At 38.2% G+C, this 26,189-nt stretch overlaps 1 protein-coding gene and 1 long non-coding RNA gene across 9 annotated transcripts in view; both read right to left on the reverse strand.

Annotated features, from left to right (window-relative positions):
• Eif4g3 (eukaryotic translation initiation factor 4 gamma, 3) overlaps window positions 1-26,189 on the reverse strand; it is a gene marked incomplete at its 5' end in the record, with an annotated part of 297,239 nt that overhangs the window by 261,710 nt on the left and 9,340 nt on the right.
• Window positions 6,685-26,189, reverse strand: part of LOC106149722 — a 27,483-nt gene continuing 7,978 nt past the window's right edge. Inside the window, exons 2-3 of the long non-coding RNA XR_001236045.1 lie at window positions 11,098-11,149; window positions 6,685-6,727 (exon numbers count right to left, since the gene is read on the reverse strand). This is a non-coding gene — a long non-coding RNA (uncharacterized LOC106149722). The remainder of the gene's footprint in view (window positions 6,728-11,097; window positions 11,150-26,189) is intronic.

The raw sequence follows: 26,189 nt of genomic DNA on the forward strand, positions 1-26,189 counted from the left end.
AAAGAAAGAAAGAAAGAAAGAGAAAGAAAAAGAAAGAAAGAATGAATGAAAGTATGAATTAGCACAGGAAAAATTAAGCAAGCACAGGACTCAAGAAACTCCCTACAAACTGGGCATGGTGATCCACGCCTATAATCCTAGCACTCAGGAAGCTGAGGCAGAAGGATTGCTGCGAGTTCGAAGCCAGGCTGGGCTACAGAGCTCAACGTCAGCCTCAACTGCATAGTGAGACCCTGTCTCAAAACAAAACAAAACAAAACAAAACAAAAAAGACAAGAAACATCTCACAATAACTCACAATTAACTCTCAATGGTCTCAATTTCCCAATCAAAAGACTCAGGCTGGCAGATTGTATCAAAAAACAAAATACAACTATATATTGCCTACCCCTCATCCAAAAGGAAGAATCCAGATTGAAAGTAGAAGCATGGAAAACAATACCCTATTTAACAGGAGCCTTACAAAAGCAAGAGTGAGTAACTATCTTGTCTCCAAACACAGCAGACCTCAAAAACCAAAACTGATCAGAAAAGATAAAGATGGTCACTACATACTGATAAACCAAATAATTCAATGGGACAGGGTAACAACTGTAAACACCTATGCACTGAATATTGGTGAACCCAATTTCATAAAATAAAACCACTGGACTTTAAAAGTACAGACACCAATACAATCATAGGGAGTATTAAAATACCCTACTCTCATAACTGTATAAACAAGACAAAAAAATCAACAAAGAAACATCAGTTAAACCACACCACTAAACAAGTGAATTTAACAGATATCTACAGTGTTTCATAAAACAATAGAATATCCATTTTTCTCAACAACACATGGAACTTTTTCCAAAACAGAACATATCTTAGGCCATAACTATTTTAAGAGAGAAAAAGTTTTAAAAAAAAACTTCAAAATGTGCTCCAGCTGGGCCCAGTCACACAGGCCTGTAACCCCAGCACTCGGGAGGCTGAGACAGGAGAATCACTGCAAGTTCAAGACCAGCCTGGGCTACAAAGTGAGCTCAAAGCCAGCCTGAAATGCATAGCGAGACCCTGTCTCAAAAAGACCAAAAAAAAAGAGAAAAAAAAAGTGCTCCAATCCCAAAAATATGCAACACAATCAAATCAAGAGTTCTTCTGCAAGACTGTCTCTAACAGCAGTTACACGTATATTTTTTTTGTAAATCTTAATCCTGAGATTTGTTTGTCTTCCAACTCCCTTTCTCCATGTATTTTTCTACTGACCCTAAAAGAAAACCCTTACAAACCAAAACGGCCACTTCATATTCTAGAAAGATGGGAATAGGAATGGGAGGAGAGGAGTTTGTTTCTGATAATCCATAGACTAATAAAAATATAATGGTCAAAAAGGAACTTGGAGTTGTCTAATTAGTTTTACAAAGAAGCTGAGCACAAGAAGTAAAACAATCCTACAGATAGGAAGAGATGTTAGAAGCAAACCAAAAGGATGAAGGCAGAAAAAGTCATAAAGGTTTAGTGTTTTTCACAGGATTATAAAATCTTACCCAAAATGTCAAAATAGGCTACACTTGAAAGGAGATTATAAAGTCAGGCACAGTGTCATGCATCCTGAGAGGCTGAAGCAGAGGATCACAAGTTCAAGCCCAGCCTGGATAACTCAGTGACTAAGTAAGACCCTGTCTCAAAGATTAAAAAAAAAAAAAGATGGACATGAAACAAAACAGAAACTTTTTTAGAAACAAACTTGGGAGTGGAGGAAGAGGAAACAACTGAGCCTCTTATAAAGATTTATCCTACATGCATTGCAACTATTTTTCAAATTCATTACTAGAGATTCCCAACATTCTTTGACATATCTAACAAAGACCTTATTGGTAAATAACTGAGAATCATATAGCTGAATAAGATATACTATTAAAATATAACTTTTTTGGGCTGCGGATATAGCTCAGCAGCACAAGTGCCTGCCTGGCAAGGGCAAGGTCCTGGAGTTCAATTCCTGGTACCAAAAAAAATAAAATAAAATACAACTTTTTGGGGGCTATGACTCAATTATACTGCTTAAAATTGTCTACGTGAGTATGTGGGCTGATATAAGAAGCATTTATCCCAGACTACATCTCAAGAAATCTGCTTCATTTACAATCTTCCTTTCTAATACTTTGCAAATATATGAGTTATGATCAAAATGTATCATGAATATTTAATTTTTAAAAATTTACTATGATAAAAGGCACTAATCCTCCTCAAAATCATTCCCTCACTTCCAACACACTTATCTCACCATTTCTGGAGCAACTGTGGCATGTGGTAGCATGCTAATTAGTGGAGGCACTCAGACTAAGATCAAGAGGTACTTCATTAGTACTTTTGCTTTGGCAGCACACAAATTTCTTTTTAAATAGTAGGTAGGCTTAACTGTCTCTAATAATCCTCAATAATATCATATTCTTTGGGAACTAGGACTGTGTCTCACTCATTTGAACAAAATCCAATATATAAGAAACTTTGCTGTATTAAAAACTCACTTCTACCTGGGATAGCTCAGCAAAAAAGCACTTGACCTGACATGTTTGCAACACTGAATTGAATCCCCAGTGCTGGAGGAAAAACACACACACACACACACACACACACACACACACTCACTTCATAATAAGAAAACAGAAAAAGGCTGCCACTGTCCATTATTTCTTAATCTGACTAATGAGATATTGGTAATAAAATATTCCAAATTCACTAGAAATGAAGGAGCATGCTTCTAACCCCAGCTACTCAGAAGGCTGAGGCAAGAGGATCACAAATTCATTCAATGGGAGTTTAGTCAGACCACATCTCAAAATAAAATTTAAAAAGGGAATGTAGCTCAGTGGCACAGCACTTGCCAATCATGTGCATGGCCCTGAGTTCAATTCCCAGTACTGTACCACCAAAAACAAACACACACACACACACGTAAGATGACACCAGGTGCAAAATGCATCATCTGTGCTTTTTCAGGTCCCAGAATCAACAATTTAAAGGAAAAAAAAATCTTCCTCTATTCATCTGCCAAATTCTATTTCACTATTAATCTAGAAATGAAACTTAAGGGACACATCCAATGAAAAGTAAAGGAATCATTTCATTTCTGGATCATTATAAGCCAAGAATCTTAATAAGGAATGGACTCAAAATACAACAATAAGCATCATGTTGGTACTCAAAGCTCTCAAGAAGGTGTTGTCCCAATAACTAGTCCAATATCAATTTAATATCACATATAATATGCAAGCCCTAAATTAACTCAAAGGTGATCATTCTAATTTTTAAGAACATCTTGATGCTACTTGTCTATCTAAAAATTTGACTTAGATTCTTATATTCACTATTTTTTAAAAACTTTGAAGCTTAAATTAAGCACTTAAGCTAAAGAACTAAGATCAAAAACGAGTAAACTGGGTATAGTGGCACATACCTATAATCTAGCACTCTGCAAGCTGAAGTAAGAGGATCCCAGGTTCTAGGCCAGCTTGGTCAGTTTACCAAAAACAAAAAATGAACAAAAAAAAAATCTGTAATTTCAGCACTCAGGAGGCTGAGCCAGAGGATCACCACGAATTCAAGGCCAGCCTGGGCTACATAGTGAGCTCAAGGCAAGCCTGAACTACATAGCAGGACTCTATCTCAAAAAAACAAAAATGAAAAAAAACGTAAAACAAAAAACACAGTTACCTAGACCAGGGGTGGGTGGTACATGCCTGTAATCCCAGCAGTTGGAAAACTGAGACAGGAGGCTCACTGTGACTCCAAGCCCTCCCTAGGCTATATAGTGAGTTCAAGGCCAGCTTGAATTACACAGTAAGATCTTCCTCCAAAACAGCCCAAAAAATAAGCAAGAAAATAAATAAAAAATAGTTAACTGCCCACCAATGTAACAATAGTTAGTAAGTGTAGTAAATCTGTATTGTAGAATATATATTTCTAAAATGAAGAATAAGGGATGGGAGTGTAGCTAACTGAAGCAGCACTTGCCTAGCATGCAGGAGGCCCTGGTTTTGATCCTCAACACCGCAAAAACAAAAACAAGGAACAAAAAGCACTATATAAAATGAGGAATAGTTTTGTTACTATCATTATAGCTTATATTTATTAAACTAAATATCATGTATCAACTGTTTGAAGCACTTCACATATTAGTATTAACCGCCAACAATCCTAAGAATAATTATTATTTTACAAAGGAAAACTAAGGTACATAGCAGGAAAGTAGTTTACCCAAAGAAATGTTACTTAAGTGGAGAGCTGGGATCCAACTCCAACAGTCCAGCTCCAAATATGTACTGGGACGCTTAACCACTCAACAAATTCTTTCTTTCTCAGTCATGCTATAGCAGGATCGATGACACGGTGAATGAAAAGGCAAGTTCAGAATAGTGTACATGTCTGAATATGACACTTCCCTTTCTACCCAAGAAAAAAATTGTTTCTATATAAGATGTGTATATAGAAAAAGTATGGAGAAAAGAATTTTTACTTAAATGAAAGCTCTAAAACCAAGATTAACATTAAACTTAATGATTAAAATTCTAAAAAAATGAAGAGCCAACATGGAAAAGAGAACAAACCCTGGAGAACCGGTGCATCTAGCAGAAAAAGATTTTTAAAAATTCCTAATTAGTACCATAAAAAGATTCAAGATCACATTTCCCAATTTGGTTATTAAAAGATTTTAAAAAGCTAATTATTAGAACATGAAATAAAGCAAAATAATATAAAGCAAAAGTTGGTAAGAAAAATAAAAAACTGAATGGAAACAGGAAGCAGAGCATATTCACAACCTTTGTTTACTTCACACTTTAGCATACTTTCTCTTATACCTTTTGATCTACTTCTATGATTTATCCCCAGAAACATCTAGTCAAGTACAGAAAGAATCTGTATAAAAACATTTAGGACACCATGGTTCATGACAGAACAGAAATAACCTAGATAAGATTACAAATTATTGATTATAACTCAGAATTATCTAGCTGGGTGTGGGCACAGGCCTGCAGTCCCAGCACTCAGTAGTAGGCTGAAGCAGATCACTGTGAGTTTGAGGCCAGCCTGGACTACACAGTGAGTTCAAAGATAACATAAACTACATAGCAAGATACTCTCTCAAAAAAAAAAAAAAAAGGGAACATCTCTATTAAGAAATCCTATTTCCCAAATAATGAAGATAGATCTGGAGTCTTGGGAGGATTTTTAGTTGTTTTGCAGTACTGCAGATTGAACACATGGCCTTCACACTAAGCTACATCCTCAGCCTTTCTCTTACTTTTTTTTATTGTAGTCAGTCTCATTAATTTGCTAAATTGTCCAGATTAGGCTCAAATTTGTGATACTCCTGCCTCAGCTACCCAGCGTGTGGAGATTACAGGTATGTGTCACCACATCTGGCTAGATCTCTATGATTAACTCCATCTGCAATATAACACACGAAAGTGTTAAATTATATAGCTTTCCTGCAGAGACATGGAGGCCCACAGCAAGCATCGCTCCAGCACAAGTTCACTGTCACCCACCTGGGAGTGCTTGGGGTCTCAAGGTCCAAAGAGCTGTTAACTATGGACAACAACTGAGGAGTACTAGACCAAGTTGAGAACTTTCTCCCACAGGCGGCCCAAGCAAATGAAAAGCTAAGGAAAGAAACGGAAGCTGCTCCCTCTGTTCATTTCAATATTGAAAATATTGATGGCACCCTTGGCAATATACAAATGGATGTGGCCTTATTTAAGATGAATCAGACAGATTCAAAAGAAGAGGACAGTTCAGAAGAGAATTCCCAAGACAGTTTGGAATACAGTTCAGAGCCCAAGGATGATGCCGACAGTGTCACTTATGAAGTCACCATGAATAACATTACGCTTCCTAATTCAGAAGATGGAAAAGACAACATTGCAGTTTGGGCTAGTCCAGCAACAGAGAAATACAAGAGCTAAGAAGAAACAGGTGACATATACCTGGTAATTCTGTGTGAAAGAATGCCGTTCCAGGCGTTCTGCATTTCTGGTACCTACAGTGCTCTTATGTGTTAAAAGAAAAACTTTAGGCAAATCTAATAGGCTGAGCAAAGAACAATTCATGCATCAGGCAGCACTCAAAATGGGAAGGGTTCAGACAGTGCCACTATGTAGTGAGGGCAGCCAGTTTTTATAGCTAAAAACAGAAATAAAGTACAGAAATAACTTGCTTTAGTCACACTGAGTCCTTTGCCTTGGTTGGACATGGTCTAAGCCACTGGGGGCCTGGGATTGACTGAAGCTCTGCTGATTGAGCTAGGTTGAACCCCAGTTATTTGTTACAAAAATACACTTCTATTTCAGTTGTTAAAATTATTTTCTTTGTGAGTCAAATTATGTACTGTGATTATACTTCCTTCTCTAAGTTTTGTACAGTAAAGAAGATTTTGAATGTTTCACTATAAAGAAATGATAAATGTTTGAAGTGATGGATATGTTAATTACCCTGATTTGATCATTACACAGTGTTTGCAGGTATCAAAATAACACACTATATGCCACAAATTTGTTCAATTATGTGTCAACGCAAATAAATACAAAGAAAAAATACACTATTTTTAAAAAAGTACATAACATGGTGGCGCACACCTGTAATCCCAGCACTCAGGAGGCTGAGGCAGGAGGATCACTGTAAATTTGAGGTCAGTCTGTTCTACAAAGTGAGTTCAAGGCCAGCCAGAACTCCACAGTAAAACCTAGTCTCAAAAAGAAGGAAAAAAAAAAAAAAAATCATATATATATACACATAATAACCCCCTTTTTCCTCAAGAGATAGATAGGTCCCAAGACCCTGAGTGGATATCAAAAACCTCAATACCAAACCCTCCATGTTTCATATACAAAATACTATCAATAAAAATAAGAACAATATAACAATATACTATAATAAAAAGTTATTTAGGGCTGGAGATATAGCTCAGCGGCACAAGCACCTATCAATAAAAATAAGAACAATATAACAATATACTATAATAAAAAGTTATTTAGGGCTGGAGATATAGCTCAGCGGCACAAGCACCTGCCTGGCAAGCGCAAGGTCCTGAGTTCAATTCCCAGTACAAAAAAAAAAGTTATTTAAAACTTTTAAAAGTTATTTAAAATGGACATTAAATTTTCCATTTAATTTCTGACCACAGTAGGGCTATCTATAGCTGAAATAATGGAAAGCAAAAACCATGAATAAAGGAGGAATACTATGTTAAGAAAAAAGACACTATGAAATGTGATCCAATTTTAATTAAAATAACAACTTAAAATAGATACAGGCACAGAAAACATTCTGAAGAAAGACATCAGTTAAAAAGCAGTTTAGGGGCTGGGACTTAGCTCAGTGGCAAAGTGCCTGCCTGGCAAGCACAAGGTTGTGAGTTTGATTCCCGGTACCAGAAGAAAAACAAAAAGAAAAGCACACAAAAAAAGCAGTTTACACTAGAGGGAATTCAACTTGCTACTACTTTACTATACAGTAAGATAAGTCTCTTTTACTACAAAATAAAATTCACGCTGGGCATGGTGGTGCACACCTGTAATCCCAGCAATTGGGAGGCTGAGGAAGAAGGATCACTGAAAGTTCGAGACCAGCTTGGGCACAAGTGAGCTCAAGGCCAGCCAGAACTGCATAATGAGACCTTGTATCAAATAAAAAAAGACAAAAAATAAAAATAAAAAAATAAAATTCATTATGAAAAATTTTGTTAAACATACAAGGTATTTTAAGGAAATAAATGAAAAATTATAGGACATGATTCTGATATTTGAGACAGAGATTTAAAACTTAACTCCAAATATCCAAATATGGTGTAACAGCCAGGCGTGGTGGCACACGCCTGTAATCCCAACATTAGGGAGGCTCAGGCAGGAGGATCATTGCGAGTTCGAGACCAGCCTGGGCTATAAAGTGAGCTTAAGGCCAGCCTGAACTGCATACTGAGACCCTGTCTCAAAAGAGACCAAAAAAAAAAAAAAAAACAAACAACTAAATATGGCATAACTTAACTCCAAATATGAGCAACCTTTTAGAAATAATCTCTCTCAGGCTGGTGGCAGTGTTGCATGCCTGTAATTCCAACACTTGGGATGCTGAGGCAGGAGTATTACTGCCAGTTCAAAGCCAGCCCAGGTCACAAACTGAGACCCCGTCTCAAAAAACAATCCCCCCCAGAAGAAATAACCTCTCACCCAGAACAATTCAAGTATTTTTATAGATGAAACAGAGAACTCTCCAAAATAAAAGCCCCTGGGTACAATTAAGGTCCTAGACAGGTGTAGCAATGAAACTGACATTCAACAGGAAGAGTTTTTCCTGTAGGCCATGAAGTAAATGTTAATGAGAAGACAGACTATAATAAACAATTAGATGGTAAACAATGTCTCCTAGCCTTTCAAAAAAGGGGGCACTTTATCAAACCAGGATTCTTTTCTCACAAGCGTTTTATCTCCTCTATCTTGAAACACAGGGTTCTTTGATGAGAAAATTTACCAAAAAAGTTGTTAAAAAGTTACACCCTGTTAAAAAGTTTAATTCAGAAAATGATCTTTGTCTTGCGCTGGATAGAATAACATTTTTGAATACCCATTATGTGCTAGACAGTATAGTTTAGACTCATTTAATCCTCAGAACAAGTTGTAAGGTATCATCAGCCACCTCTCAAAGAGACAAGGAAAATGAAGATCTAAAAATATTAAGAGAATTGCTGGGAGCTAGGGGTGTGGCTTAGTGCTGGAGCACTTGCCTGATGAATACAGCAGGCCATAGGTATGATCTCTAGCACCACAAAGAAAGAGAATAAAAGCCAGGCACGGTGGCACAGGCTTGTAACCCCAGCACACAGGGAGGCTGAAGCAGGAGGACTGCTGCGAGTTCAAGGCCAGCCTGGACTACAGAGTAAGAACCTGTCTCAAAAAAGAGAGAATGAGAGAACAAGAGAGAACAAAAGAGAGATTAAGAACTGCCAAAGATCACATAATTATTAAGCATTAGAACCAGAACTAAACAACCTAGGTTTATTCAACTCTAAAAAATTTTTGCCCTTTTTTCTATTTTGGTATTTTTTTGCTCTTTTTTCTAAATCAGTATTTTTAACCAATTCCTCTTAAAGCATCCACTCTATTTATGCCTATGCTTATTTTAGCAATTTTAATTCTACTGAAATAAAATTATAAATGTATATACATTATGATTTCCACTTCATAATATCTATTTTTTTCTTTTTTTTTTGAGCCAGGTTCTTGCTATATGGCCTGAACTGCAATCCTTTTGCTTCCTGGAATGCCAAGATTACAAGCATGCTTCTTCACCACCCCAGCTTTAAAATATCTAATTCTGAGGAGACAATAGAGGTACAAAAGCATAATATACATTTGGAAAACACGCTACATGAGAAATTTCACAAAACAAACATACAGACATAAAAAAGTGACTATAATGCAAACTTAACGTAAATTTTTCTTAACAGATTTGCTTCCATTGTTGTTAATAATCCTTTCATTTAAAAAGTTATTCTAAGCCGAGTGTGGTGGCACATGCCTGTAATCTCAGCACTCGGGAGACTGAGGCAGGAGAAATGTTGCGAGTTCGAGGCCAGCCTGGGCTACAAAGCGAGCTCAAGATCAGCCTGGACTGCATAGTGAGACCCTGTCTCAAAAAAAAAAATAAAAAAGTTATTCTAATATCTCATCCTTTTATCAGAAATATGGATGAAAACCACTGATCACCAGACCTTACACAAGTAGAAAACCAAGAGAATAAAAAGAAACAACCCTACAACACGGTGACATGCATGAAGCAGAAAAATGTTTCTTAAAGTGTGGGAGGTTGAAGCAGAAGGATCACAAGTTCAAGCCCACCCTGGACAATTACCAAAACTGTGTCTCAAAATTAAATTAGGTTAAATTTAAAAGGGCTGGGAATGTAGATCAGTGAAAAGGCCCCGGGTTCAATTCTCTTGTACAAAAAAATACTCTCATACATGTACAACAAACAAAGATACCCATACAAGGATATGCAGTGCAGATTTTTAAACCATAAAAACTCTTTAGAAAAAACAAGTACAGCACACCTGTAATCCTAGCACTCTGGGAGGCTGAAGATGGACTGTAAGATTGTAACTGTCTGGCAGGCTGGGCAATTTAGCAACTTAGCAAGACTCTGTCTCCAAAAATAACAAAGAACTGAAGATGTAGCTCAGTATAAAAGCACTGGCTTCAGGCCCCAATAAAGAAAGGAAGGAAGGAAGGAAGGACGGATGGACAGACGGATGGACGGACGGAAGGACAGAAGGAAGGGAGGGAGGAAGAGAGGGAGGAAGGGAAGAAAGAAGGGAAGAAGGAAGGAAAGAAGGAAGGAAAGCAGGAAAGCAGGCAGGCAGGCAGGCAGGCAGGAAGGCTGGCTGGCCAATTGACCAGCCAATCTAAAAATATATAAATATACACTGGAAGAAAAATTGTGAAATAAATGATAATCTAAACTAGATTAAAGAATAATCTGTATGTATCCACATGGCCAAGGCTGAAATGATAAATGAGTAAGTAGTCATTAAGTATATACAGTATGATCCTACATACCCAAATACACACACACACACACACACACACACACACACACACATACATTTGAAGGAGGTTGAGACAGGGTTTCACTATATAGTTCAGGCTAGCTTTGCACTCACTATGTAGCCCCGACTGTCCTCAGCCTCCTTGAGTGCTGGGATTACAGACATGAACCACCACGCCCAGAAGATCCTACTTATTTTTTAAACAAAAATGTAATGGTAGTAGTAGTAGTAGTAGCTATTACTAGCAGCTCTATTACTACATAACGCCAAGTACTAGGTACTATTTCAAGCACTGTAAATGTATTAATGTTTAATCCAAACAACCTGAGGCACTACAGTCTAACCATTACCCCCTTTCCCCATATGAAGAAGAACACTGAGGCACAAAAATTCACTTTTCCAAGGTACAGTACAAAGTCACTAAACTAAGAACTAGGACTATGGTCTATGGCACTCTAAACCCCCCAAGGTCACATGTCACATATCACATTTCTAGCAATTAGGATACAAACCAGAATCCAGCACCAGGTTACCCTCTGAAAATCTGCCACTCCCCCACAAAACCTGTAAATGTATACAAATAAATCTATAAGAATAGACATGCTGAGCTGTCAACTGTCAAATCTTTAATGATAAAAGGTTTTCCACATTTTAAAAAATATAGAAGTAGAAATCAATATAATTTGTATTCTTTATGACATACACGCATTATTTTACTATATTTTTAACCTAAACCAAGATCTCAAAAACTACATCAACCTAAAATATAAACAGATAATACTCATATCAAGAAAAAAAAACATGGGAGCAGGGAAACCTAAACATTTTAAGTAATAAAGGAATTACAAGGGCTGGGGATGTGGGACAGTGGAGGAGGGAGTGCTTTGCATAAGCATTGTCAGGAGTTCAACCTTCAGCTCTTCTGAGAAGGGAAAGGCAAAAAGACAGGGAGCTGAAGGATGGGGGAGGACGAGAAAATCAGCATGGTGCCCACACCTGTAATCCCAGCACTCTGGGAAACTGAAGCAGGTGGGTCACAAATTGAACCCTACCTAGGCTAGGCAATTTAGCCAGTCCCCGTCCCAAAAAAAACAGGTGGGGGGAGTTTCAACAGAGTGAAGAGACAACCCACAGTATAAGAAAAGAATTTTTGCCAGCTGTGCCTCAAAGGATTGCTACCTAGAATATATAAAGAACTCAAAACAACCAAACTGCCCAAATTTAAAGGACCCCCCCAGTCCAAAAATGGACATCTGAAATGAATAGACACTACTCAGATGAAGAAATAGAAACAGCAAATATATGAAAAAATTTTCAACATCACTGATCATTCATGAAATGCAAATTAAAACAACACTGAGATTCCATCTCACCCCAGAACATATGGCTATTTTCAAGCAATCAACCAATAACAAATGCTGAAGGGGCTATGGAGAGAAAAGAACCCTTCTCAACTGTTGGTGGGCATGTAGACTGGTGCAACCACTGTGGAAATCAGTGTGGAGATTTCTCAAAAGAGTAGGACTAAAGGTTCCATTCAACCAGCTATTTCCCTTCTTGGTATCTCCCCAAAAGAATTAAAAGCATCATACCACAGCAAAATATGAACACCCATGTTTATAGCAGCATAGTTTCTAATAGCTAAATCTTGGAAACAGCCCAAATGCCCATCAACCAACGAATGGATAAAGATGTGGGTTTTTTTATACAGTGGAGTACTACTCTGCCATAAAGAAGGATAAGCTCGAGACCTTTCTAGGTAAATGACTGCATCTTGAGACCACACTCTTATTGGTTACACATGTGTAAATACCAAATTGTTTCTCTGGTGTGAGAAACAAAGTGTAAATAAGAAACAAAATGTATAATAGGTATTGTGAAATAGGAAGAAAATGTTCAATGGGAAGGGGAACAAGTGAAGGAGAAAGGAAAAGGGAAAATTTTTAAAAATGAGAAAAGAGAAAATGGAAACAAAGTTTTTGTAAATGGAGAGGGCAAGAGGGGTTGAAGAGAGGGCAAAGGGGAAAAAAAAAAGAAACAAGTTATATCATGTACAGGTACAACTTCTCTGTGATGAATGTGATCATTATATGTACCTAAAATGTACCAATAAAATCTGACTGGGAAAAAAAATAAGGCATGTGCTTTAAGCAAACTGTGTTTTAATCACACATTTTTTTTTTTTTTTGGTTTTTCTCCGGTACCGGGAACTGAACTCACGACCTTGCACTTGCCAGGCAGGTGCTTTGCCGCTGAGCTAAATCCCCAGCCCCTCACACATTTAAATATTATAAAATTATTAAAGAAGGCTTCACAATATCTACTGAAATGAAAATGTCAATATGTCAAAAAAGAAATAATATAAAATTACATTTACAATGATTTGCAAAATAAAATGACTTGCACCTAATACTATGTTGTATATACACAAACACATAAATGACAGTACATATACATAAATAAGTACATATATAAACAATTCCTTGGAGGAAATTTATCAAAATGTTTACAATTATCAATGAGTTATATGGAATTATGAATGAATATTTTTCTGACACTTTCTACAATAATGACATATGGCTTTTCCAAGGGTACTGTTTTGTTTTAAGGCAGAGAAACCTTTTCACTTCATCTCATTAAAGAAATGAAGTACTGTGTTATTGTCCATCCAGATATACAGTATCTTTCTGGTTGCTAGGCAGCAGATCCTGGTGTTCCTACACCACGCCTATCGCTAGTCACAAGCAGAAAGGACAGGAACTCAGGCACAAATGCACTACTTATCAAACAGCAATATATTCATTCTGGAAAGTCACCTGAAGGGCATATAAGGGAACTTCAAATATCTGCTCAAACCATTCCCCATCTCCCACCCTAACACTACAGGTTTACTTCTGGTACGGCATAATATTCCTCCCTCAAGCTGCAAATAGGAATACCTTTTTAACTATTATTTGCCCACTCCATCCTTAATGATTTGCATTTTAGTAAATTCACCCATTAAACCAGAAATCAGTGTCTCTGTGCACACTTTTCTATCAACTGATACAGACTTAGATAAGCCCTGCTGCTTTCTGAAAACAGCCAATCGCCGTTTCAACCAGTAACTCGGTGATGACAGCATCTGCTAAGATTTCTTACTGCTGCAGAGAAGGGGAGGTTCCCCTGCTGCAGCTATACATCTCAATGCTCAGTGGCATCTCCTCCTCGCAGCAGCAGCATCTCTCACACAGAAACTTTCACAAAGTAAAGCCCAATTGTTATGACAACAACTGCTCAGAAAATCCTGACCCAGGGCACCCTCCCCAAGCTTGTCCTGCTTTGTCACAGAAACCACAGCAGCCGAGTCTTATGCCACGTCTGCCCCTGCTGCAGCAGCAGCCATGTTTGGCTCAGCCCTGCTGCAGACCCAGCTGAAAGGCAGGACAGCAAGGACAAGAGGGAAAAGGACTTTAAACAGGGAAACTCTCTAATAAATAACAGACTGAGCCCAATAAAATATTTTGCACTCATCTGCCACACCACTGAAAATATGGCTTTTGTTTAGTGATGCCTATATTAAAAGTACTACTTTAAACATTTCTCATGCCATCATAAAAAAATCTGAGGAAATCTAGTTAGGACAATGTGAGCTCAGCACTAGTATTGACAGTACAGTAAAACAAAGATGGATTTAATCATAATTCGTAAGAAACCTAATGCTTAGTTAAGTTTCTGTTTAACTCAACTCACAACAAAAGCTCTGATCGTTGGTTCCCTTTAGAAAAATCAATAAATGTTATTTTAAATCCTCTTCACTCTCTCAAAACAATGACTATAACTTTAGCTATCTTTGACAAATGAAGACCCTGCAGGGGGTCAAATTTTAACAGAAAAGGCAGGCATGGTGGCACACATCTGTTATCCCAGCACTTGAAAGGTTAAGGTAGGAGGATCGTTGCAAGTTTGAGGCCAGCCTGGGTTACACAGTGAGTTCAAGACCAGCTTGAGCTACAAAACAAGACCCTGTCTCAAAAAAAAATTCAACAGATACATGGATAAAGCACACAAAACATCACTTATGACAGTAAAAATGACCTAATCTCACCAGCAACTAGCAGATAACCATATGAACACTGAATAACCATCCAGTTTTTCTATATACTTTTTAAAATAAAACCTAATCATATGTTATTTTTAACTGACTCATAGTATAAACAAGGCCCTTTTTTGGTCAGTACATGTTTGTTTCTTTTGTCGGGGAGGTCCTCAATAGGCAATCCAGTCTGTTCTAGGACTCATGGCAATCCTCCTGCCTCCTCCTCCCAAGTGCTGGTATTTCAGGTGTACACCATCACACCCAGCTAGTCAGTACGTTTCTGCAACATTTTTAATGGATACATAGTATTTTTACGTAATATAACCACTAATTTGCTTAAAAATTTATTACTAGGCCTTTAGTATGTTTCAAAATGTTTGCTATTTTATAAACATGACAATCAGAATTTTATTTAAACACCTAACTTTCAAAACACAATTGTGTAAAAGCAGATGGTATAAAAAAGGGCAGGACTGATTTCCAAAAAATCCTTGAATATAGTGAAACATTCCCTTAGAACACTAACAAAAAAATGGGAGGCTAGGAGTATAGTTAGTTCAGTGGTAAGCATTGCCTAGCATGCATGAGGCCCTGGGATTCCATCCACAGCACAGCAAAATAAATGCTTTACTTCTATTTTTTGGTTTTTTGCTGTTGTTTTGGTTTTTTAAGACAGGGTCTCGCTACATAGTTCAGGCTGGCCTCCAACTCGGGGCAATCCTCCTGCCTCAGCCTCTCGAATGTTGGAATTGCAGGTATGTACCAACACATCTGGCTTTAATTTATTATTAATTAATGCATGCCAGGTGTGTTGGTGCATGCCTGTAATCTCAGCACTCAGGAGGCTGAGGTGGGAGGATCACAGTGAATGTGAGTTCAAGGCAGTCTGGACTACACAGTAAGTTCAAGGCCAGCTTGAATTACACGGCAAGACCCTGTGTCCAAAAAAAAAAAAAAAAAGAATGCAAAAATAACATTTTGTTGTTGTTGTTGTTTTTTTGTTTTTCTCCGGTACCGGGAACCGAACTCACGACCTTGTGCTTGCCAGGCAAGCGCTTTGCCGCTGAGCTAAATCCCCAGCCCCTCAAAAATAACATTTTAACGTAACAATGGTCCAATTTCTACTAAGGCAATGATGGTGAACCCTTTAGAGCTTTCAATGATAACAAACAACAGGCACACATGCCATAGATTCACCACCACAGACCAAGGGGCACAAGAAATAAAGTCCTAAACCAACCTGTCTCTTACCTACTCCATTTGGAAAGAGATTAGTTTTGGTCTCTGTCTGACCCATTATATTCATTTAATAAAGTTCAAACAAAAGACAACAGCAGCACCCTGGGGAGAACTGGAGCAATCTTATCATTTAAAATGAACAAAGGACTCCACTCCATCCTTAGACCAGAAGATGAAGAAATTAAGACTTTAAAGAGGTTTTAAGACTCCCAGATCTACAGCTGGGCATGGTAGCACACACCTGTAATCCCAGAACCCTGGGGGCTGAGCCAAGAGGATCACTGCAAGTTTGAGGTCAACTTAGGCTACATAGTGAGTTCAAGGCCATCTTGAACTCTACATAGTGAGACCCTGTCTCAAATAAAGGGAAGGACTCCCAGATCTTAGTGAGCACATGCTGTATTTCCAGCACTCTTGGAGGATGAGGCAGGAAGATCACTAGCTGTAACCCAGCCTGGGCAATTAAGGGACTCGGCAGGACCCATCTCAAAATATAGAGACAGGGACGTAGCTCAGTCCAAAGACCCCAAGTTCAGGCCCGGAAACGGGCTCGGGGAGGACAAGACTCCCAGATCTACAACTGACAGAGAGATCCAAGCACCTATAAAATGCAGGCAAGCTCAAAAATACATGACACATTCCATCAGATATTTATTTAGGTTAACAAACTTATTTAAAAAGGCCAACTATTTCTGGTTCTGTACCACTTAGGTGGAATTAAATTTGCTAATACCAGGAAAAGGAACCAGGACAGAAAAAATAGCCCATTTTCAAGACTTTCAACATAAAATATTTTTATTAAAGTGAAATTCATTTACCTCAATACAAAAGAATGGTTTTTTTTGGGTGTTTTGTTTTGTTTTGTTTTGTTTTGTCTTTTTAAGGTAGGGTCTCACTATGCAGTTCAGGCTGGCCTTGAAGTCACTTTGTAGCCCAGGTTGGCCTTGAACTCACAGTGATCCCTGTCTCAGCCTCCCAAGTGCTGGGATTACAGGCATGGGCCACATGCCTGGCTGACAGAATCGTTTTTAATGCAACTTCAGTTACCCTTGCAGGCTTCACAAGTCATATGAGCCAAGATCTACTAGCAAGACCTACAGAGTTTCCTAAAACACTTTTCTTATGAGCGCATAGTGATATTTAATGTGATTTTATTACTGGAGGATAAAATATGTCAAGATTTGGAAATCCTGTAGAACTTGGTGAACCATTACCTTCCAAATGACTGATGTTAAAAATGCATGCATGGGTAAAAGGGCCGTTCAAAGTGCAAAACAGACTGAAAGATTTAAGTGCATGAAAAGTTCATGGATATGGTTTCAGGCTCCAAATTGAAATTCACCTTTAAGAAACCATCATTTGTCAAATTTTAATACAGTAATATAGAATATTCACAATATCTAAAAACAGTAAAATATTCCTTGCCTTTCCCCCTACATAATCAATGTGAGACCAGATTTTCAACACAAAACAGGACCAGGGATATAGCTCAGCAGCACAGTGCCTGTCTGGCAAGCACGAGGCCCTAAGTTTGATTCCCAGTACCAAAAAAAGGGAGAAAAAAAAAAAAAACCTCTTTAAGATCCTCTATAAAATTTTCCACAGTGTAAAGAAGTCTGAGATTAAAAAAATAAATAAATAAATTTGAGAACCATTAATGTAAGTGAATGATTTCTCTGAATTATCTGGAACCTGTACATCAGTTTCCTGGACAGAGTGTTAAAGTGCAGATTCCTAGATCCCATCCAAATTTATAGAATTAATACGTACCAGACATTTTAATTTCTGCATCAAAAATCTAAACTTCTAAAAGCCAACACAAATTTAAGCGAGCATCCTGCACAATGTAAGAAGCAGGTGAATCTGCTTATACACCTGCTAGTAAGTTGATTCCTCAATGTTCCAATGTTCCCTACTCCTTTCGCAAACCTTTTCTAGATAACTTTCAGAGTCAATGGCCAGACTTTCTCCATACCACTGTCCTGAAGTGTACAGCAGGCATGATGTATGGGCTCCCACACCAGTCATTTTCAGCCACTTCAAGAACAAGGTTATTTTTGAAGGAAGGCTAAAAAATTCTACAACTCAAGGATTTTCAGAAAAATAGTCTGCTCATTCAGAAGATTCTAACGACACTCTGAATAGCAGTATCACTGACTTATAACCATCAACTCTGACATCTGCCAAAGCGACATTTCTTTTTGGGGCCATGTGAGAAGGAGCTAAGTTACAGGATTTCATGATCCATTCCAACCTTCACATTCTAAAGACTCTGGATTTTTTTAATTCTCAACCCTAGCACTAAATAATGTTGCACACTCTGGTTGTTTAGGGCTGGAAGATGAGTCAGCAAGATGAGTCCATTTGTGAGAAGCAGTTTCATTGCACTTTGAACAACAGAGAAGCCAGCAAAAGACAGCTGCCATTGTTTACACTGCTGGACTCCTGGGGATTTCACAGGCCTGTAAAACCACCTATTGTCAGCAAGTGCCATTTTTCTTAGTTAAAAGTTAAGAAGCATCAGACTTAGCTAGCAGCTCCTAAAGCACACTGAACAATGTCTTTTCTCCAAGCAGAACTAGTGTGTTTATCCACCAAAATCAGGCCAGCCAGGGCTTATAAAGTGAGTTCAAGTCCTGCCTGAACTACATACTGAAACCCTGTCTCAAAAAGACCAAAAAAAAAAAAAAAAAAAAAATCAGGATAACTGATTTAATGGAATTAGTTCATTTTTGAAGATGTCTGAACTAGAAAGTCATTTTTAACTGGGGTGATGGCACATGTCTGTAATACCAGCACTTAAAAGGCTAAGGCAGCAGGATCACTACATATTCAAGGGCAGCCTGTGGGCCAGGGATATAGCTCAGTGGCACAAGCGCCTGCCTGGCAAGTGCAAGGTCCTGAGTTCAATTCCCAGTACAAAAAAAAAAAAAGGCAGCCTGGACCACATAGCAAGTTCAAGGCCAGCTGAACTACATAAATAGCCAGGCTCAAAAAACCAAAATGTTACAACAAGGAATGTGCCATCAGTTGCAATCACTTGGGTCTCTACATAGATTACTAATGTTATGCATGTTCAGCTATAGGAAAAGTGCTCCTAATAATTTAAAAACTAAAATGGTATGGTGGTATACTCTGCAATCCCAGCATACTGACAGGCTAAAGCAGGAAGATCACAAGTTCAAACCCACCTTGGGCAATTTATTTTGAGATTAAGCTCTCTCAAAAAAAAAAAAAAAAAAAAAAAATTAAAAGGCTGGGGATATAGCTCAGTGTGGAAGTCCTGGGTTCACTCCCCAGTACTATCCAAAAAAATAAAAAAAAGTCAAGGGCATTTCTTTAAACCACATAATGCAATAAAGCTATTAAACTTTAGAAACACAGAAAGTGAAAGCAAGTGGGTAAAATACAAATTGCTAATCTTTTTTTGAGAGCCACAAAAGCAAAGCAACCTGAAATTCTCAAAGAAATGATTTCTTGTCCTGGTTTTCAGTATTTTCAACTCAGTTTCACACCAAAACAAAAAATGTTTATCTTCAGGAATCCATTTCTCTTTAGAAACATGCATCTCCAAACATATTTTCCAAATGTCTGATACCCAACGAAGGAATGGAATGAGAAAAATACCTCTTAACTGCTTTCTGGTTGCATATGCAATGCTTTATCTACATTGGTATTATACCCTGAGCACAACTAATTTGTCTGCTCATTTCAAAGGCATCTAAACCCAGGAATGGTCAGACAGTGCCAGCTTCTCAGGAGGCTGAGGCAGGAAGATGGCTTGCTTTAGACCAGGAGTTTGAGAGTAGCCTGGGCAACCTAGCAAGACCTCACCTTTAAAAAAAAAAAAGGCAGCCAAATTAATATTTCAAATTCCTTGCTGAACTAACAAGTAAACACAGGTATACAGCTATTGTATACCTCTACATATCCCCTTCGCACTATACAAAAGATGCCCTAACCTTTTAACAAGCAGGCATTTCCAAGATTAAATGTCCAATTAGCTAAGTATCAAATCAATGCACCTCAGCCAAGCACAGTAGCATACACCTGTAATTCCAGCTACTTGGAAGACTGAGGTAGGATCAAAAGTCTGAGTCTACCCTGGGCAACTTAACAAAACCTTGTCTAAAATAAACAAATAGGCATATAGTCTCCATCTACTTCAATCCAGCCAACACAATCATCATATTCCTTTAAAGACAAGTAGGTCTCAGGTCTTCAAAAACCTCCACTTCAAAAAAAAAAACAACTTCCACTTCAGCCATGATTGGTGGCACATACCTGTAATCCCACCACTCTGGGAGGCTGAAGCAGGAGGATCACAAGTTTGAGCCTAGCCCAAACAACTTAGACCCTTTCTTGCAATTTTAAAAAGGTCCAGGTATAGTTTAGTACAAAACCCCTGAATTCAATCTCTAACACCACCAAAATGATATATAAATACTCCACCCTGCTGGGAATGGTGGCAACTCACCTATAATCCCAGCACTCAGAAACTGAGGCAGGAGAATTTCAAGTTAAAAGGCAGTGTGAGCTACTTACTAATTCCCAGGCCAGCCAGAGTTATACTACAGAGCAACACCCTGCCTCAGAGGAAAAAACCAAAACAAAAAAACAAACCCTCTCCCTGCTACAAGATAAAAACACAAATTATACATCCCGATACAGCTAGACATCCAAAGGTTTTCTAAAACTGTGACATGCACAATACACTAGATTTCTGCCAAGCAGGGCTTCTTTCTACTACAAACTCACCATGTCGGATTTTCAAACTGCTGACCAACACTTTGCTCATGCCCTTTGCCTCAACTACAGATGTCCTTCCCCTTAACGCAAAGTCAGCCAAACTCTACTTCCTGTTCCTTCAGTGCTCCTGGAGGCTTTGATCTCCTACCCATACCTCCATTTAGAAGACACCTTAATGCATTAACTGTTTGGGTGGAGAACCTAGAGCTGAGACCACATTTCAGGTTTGTTCTCTGTCTACTTCAACAACTACTACATGCTGTTATTTAATAAGCCTCTGCTCTTTTGGTCACTGAAAAAAATAACTGTTCACCAAATAAGCATAAGGCACTGTGTAAGCTAAATTAAGGTATCAAAACAATGGCCAATATTTTTTTTTCTATTTCTCTCTTTCTCCATCCCATTAGTTCCCTTGAACATCCTCATTTTACCATCACCAGAGCTCCTTTACTAGTCTGTTGAGCCTGCACTTGAAAACAACTAAGCTAATTGTAAATATTATCCTGGGAAACAAAAGATTAGGAACTTCTCTCTGCACATAGTCTAAGAAAAATAGAAAAAGAATAACAAGTAGGCTACACATGGTGGCACACTTGTATAATCTTAACTCTAGAGAGGCTGGGGCAGGAGAAATGCCGAGTTCAAGGGCAGCCTGAACTATATAGGGAGACCCTGCCTCAAAAAAAAAAAAAAAAAGCTGAGGAAGTAGTTTAGTGTTAAGATCACCCTTTCATTCAATCCCTGGCCCAAGGAGAAAAAAAAAGAGAAATGGGAGAGAAGGTAGGAAGAGAGGGAGGAGGAAGAGATGAAAAGGTGGAAGAGGAGGATAAGCCTTTTGTAAATCCCAAGTATTCACATGAACTAAAAATAAAGTAGTTACATGAACTAAAAACACAATTCTTGGGAAATTCATATTTTCGCCAAACTCAAAAATAACTACACACAATGCTGAGAGTGGTAGCACATGCCTCTAATGCCAGAACTCTGGGAGGCCGAGGCAGGAAGAACACAAGTTTAAGCCCAACCTGGTCAATTTAGTGACTCAGAGAAAACCTCTTTCAAAATAAAAACTGGAAAAAAAAAAAAAAAAGAAGAAGAGTTGGGCATGTAGCTCAGTGTGAAGGCCCTGAGTTGGGCATGTAGCTCAGTGTGAAGGCCCTGGGTTCAACACCCACTACTCCATAAAATAAAAAATCACATGATACTCTGTGACAGTCCAAAAGCATAGTGAAAATGTAAAAATAATGGAAACAAAAAAATCAGAACACAAGAACTATTCTTTACTTCTCTAATTGTTTTCACCAGGAATTTTGAGAAATAGTAACAATGCTTCTTGTACTATGTTTAAAAAGTCAAGTAAGTAAAGTGTATTTCCCTGAACAAGACTACTAAGACTACCACGTTAGAGCCTGCATAATAGTTTAAACTTCAATATGAGTTTTCTCCTTTATTATCCCATTTAATCATTATCATAACCCTTGGACAAAGGGGGAAGAACGATTTTCCCAATTTACAGATGAGAAAACAAGAGCTCAAGAAGGTTATGGGTTTTGTGCATGATCACACAGCTCTGTTGAGCCGACAGTCATGCTCTCACCACACAGTGTGGTGGCTCAAACCAATTATTCCAATACTCTGAGAGGCTGAAACAGGAGAACTGTAAGTTCAAGGCCAGCCTGGGCACCTCAGTGACTCAGCAAGACCCCGTCTCAAAATAAAAAAAATTTTAAAAAGGTTAGGGAAGTATTTCACTGCAAAGGCCCAAGGTTCAAAGCCCAATACAGCCGTCCCCCCAAAAAATCATACTATCAGTTTCAGACTGATTATCTATTATCCCAGAGCTGTAAATAAACTATTTTTAAAGTTTATACTGCATCAGAACTCTTAATATTTAAAAAAAAAGAACTCTTAGTATTAGTTACCTCCTTGAATTCTTCCCTGAATATTGGGAAACTAGTTTAAACTAGTTTAACTAGTTTAAATTAGTTGTTTAGTTTAAAGTAGGTTCTCTCATTGTATAAACTAGTTTAAAAAGTTAATAAGGAAGAGCCGGGCATGGTGGTCCACATGCCTGTTAATTCCAGCACTGGGGAGACTGAAGCAGGAGGATCATCCTTAGTTCAAGGCCAGCCTGGGCTACATACTGAGTTCTGGCCAGCCTGGACTATATAATGAAAGTAATACATAAGTAATTTAGTGTGTATCTATTTAATAAAATCATTTATAGACTTTTCCCCTTTTTGAAATAGGGTCTCATTACATTACCCAGGGTCTCATTACATTATCACATGATCATCCTGCCCCACCTCAGCCTCCAAAATAGGCTGTCAGTTTATGGCCATTTCAAAAAGTATGATGTCTGTGAAAACAGGTAAACACACACCAGGGGTGAAGAAGCCACAAAACAAAACCTTCATGTAGAATATTGATTACGCTCAGCATATGCCCAAAGTGAATAAAAAGTGTTACTGAGTAAGGGTGACAGAAATGTGAGGTCTTGCCAGGCATGATAGCTCACGCCTGTAGTCAGAGCATTTGGGAGGCTGAGGCAGGAGAATTATCACAAGTTCAAGGCCAGCCTGGACTACATAGTGAGTTCAAGGCCAGCATGAACTACATAGCAAGACCCTGTCTCAAAAAAATTTAAGGAAAAAAAAAGAAAAAAAGAAATCTGAGATCTTTTTTCTTTATCTTAGCTTCCATAACATTTTTTTATTTTAAAAAGGAAACATAAACCAAGCATGGTGGTGCATGCCTGTAATCCCAGCACTCCAGAGGCTGAGGCAGGAGGATTGCCATAAATTCAAGGCCAGCCCGGGCTACTAGTGGGTACACAGCCAGCCTGAACTTTCCAGTTAAGACCTTGTCTCCAAAAGAAAAAATAAAAGAATACTTAGTCACAGAAAACCTCAATTTCCCCCTTTCAGCATTCTACCTCTGAAGTAGCACTTTTAAATAGTTCAGGTAGCTGGGCATGGTGGTGCACATTTGAGGCCAGCCTGAGCTGCATAGTCCAGGCCCGCCTGAACTACATAGCAAGACCCTGTCTCAATAAATAAATAGTTCAGGTAAATTAATCACTGGCTGCATTCATCAAGAAGAAGCCCAGACGATTTCTAAATTACCTTTAAATGCTGATATATCTGCCTCATGTGGTGGTGCATGTCAGTAACCCCTGCCACTCAGGAGCCTGACACAAGAGGATCACAAGTTAGAGGTTAGCTGGACGATTAAGCAAGACCTTGTGTCATTGAAAACTTTAGAAGAAGAGCTGGAGGCCACCCATAGTAGCATATTTCTGTAATCCCAATACTTGGGCAGCTGAGGCAGGAAGATCACCAGGAATTTGAGGCCAGCCTGAATTTAAGGCTAGCCTGAGTTTGAGGCCAGTCTGAATAACACAGCAAGGCCCTGTCTCAAAAACACTTAAAAAAAAAAAAAAAAAAAGAAGGGGAAGAAAAAGAGGAAGAGGAGGAAAGAAAAGAGGAAGAAGAAAAACAAAAAATCAGAATGGGGGTATAGAACATTTTTTAAAAATTTAAGACATGCTATGTACATGTATCAACTCCCCATGTTGAATGTAATCATTACAGTGACAAAGGACTTGCATAGTATGCACTAGGTCCTGGATTCAATCTTCAGCACCACAAATAAATAAATAGACTTTCAAAATAAACCTTAATTTTTGGATCATATATTGGCACTAATGTTCATATGTTACATCAAAAATACATTTTTAAAAAGCTGAGAGGAAATGACAAAATAAGAACACTCATTCTGCTCATGTAAGTATGAAAGTATTTTAAATTTTGCTCTATCCCTCTAGTCTTCCAAATAAAGGTTTGGTTTTTTATTTTTTTAATCCTTTTGGTCCAAAGGTATTTTTTCTCTCTCCTAACTGGGTCTTTACTTGCTTTATAACCTATATAAAGTACTTCAATACATTCAGCTCACTTTCCCTTTCATTTTTAAATTCCTGAATCAAGAGGTTAAAAGAGTAACTTGGATAATTAACTCCCCAAACACAATTCCTGCTTCAAAGGTTCTTCTGGGTAAAAATCACCTAGAAGGGAAACTAACCACTCTGATTCACTTCAAAAACACACTACAGCAGTTCTTCCCCAAAGTGATTAGAAAGTTCGTGGGTGGTGTTATAAATTGGTATCATATTCCTACCAAACAATAAGGCCCTTAGCAATATCGTACCTTTTTAAAATTCATCTGTGAGAATGCAGCCCAAGAAAAAGACTCAAAAAAATAAAACCAACAATAGGGTTGGGGATATAGTTTAGCAACATAGTGCCTGCTGGGCAAGCACAAGATTGTGAGTTTGATTCCCAGTACCAAAAAATATGAATAAATAAATAAAGCAAACTATATTATGCTCTCTCAGTATTTTCAGGATATAAAAATTCAACTAGTTCAAGTTTCCATCTAATGCTCAAATCTTAACAAGATGCTTACAGAAAAATAAAAACAATTCAAATATCTAAGGTCCAGAATGTTAGTAAGTAAATTGCTCTGCATTAATAAGACAGATGGAAGCAGGGCATGGTGGTGCACGCCTGTAATCCCAGCACTTGGGAGACTGAGGCAGGAGGATTGTTGTGAGTTCGAGGCCAGCCTGGGCTACAAACTGAGTTCAAGGCCAGCCTGAAATGCATAGCAAGACTCTGTCTCAAAAAGACAAATAAAATAAAATAAAATAAAAAGACAGATGGGGACTGGGGATTTGTTCAGTGGTGGGAAGCTTGCCTACAATGAGCAAGGCCCTGGACTCAATCCCTAGCACCCAAGAGGAAAAAGTGACAATGAAACAGCTATTTATGGCAATTACACAGACTAAACTAATGGAAAGCTATTCAAGAAACAAAGTTAAAACCAGGTAGGCTGGGAGAGTGAGGCAGAAACCTCACAAGAAGGTAGAGCACATTTTTAACATGCCTGAGGCCCTGGGTTCAATCCCTAGCAACACCCCTACCAAACAAAAAAAAAAAAAACCACACCTATAATCCTAGCTACTTGGTAAACTGAGGCAAGAGGATCAAAAGTACAACATAGGGCAACCCACTTGAGACCCCTCCCATCTCTCAGTATCTATTCCTACTCTCCAGTAAATTTTCGTACTCTTTAAAAAAAAGGTTCAATTCCAGGCAACTTAGGAAGACCCAGTCTCAAAATAAAAATAAATAAAAATAAACCAGGCATGGAGCAAATGCCTATAATCCCAGCACTCAGGAGGCTGAGGCAGAAGGATCACCTACAAAGTAAGACCCTGTCTCAAAACACCAAATCAGTCAATCAACTGATCAATCAAAAAGAGCTGGGATATAGGTCAGAACCAAGGGTTCAATCCCCAGCACCACAAAAAAAGATCAAAATAGGGGCTGGGGATTTAGCTCAGCGGCAAAAGCGCCTGCCTGGCAAGCGCAAGGTTGTGAGTTCGGTTCCCGGTACCAGAAAAAAAACAAAAACAAAAAAAAGATCAAAATTATTTACTTAAAATTACTTACTTAAATATGTAAAAAGTCAAAGTTA

Source organism: Chinchilla lanigera, unplaced genomic scaffold (genome assembly GCF_000276665.1).
Source record: "Chinchilla lanigera isolate Chin_1 unplaced genomic scaffold, ChiLan1.0 scaffold00051, whole genome shotgun sequence".
NCBI classification, from domain to species: Eukaryota; Metazoa; Chordata; class Mammalia; order Rodentia; family Chinchillidae; genus Chinchilla; species Chinchilla lanigera.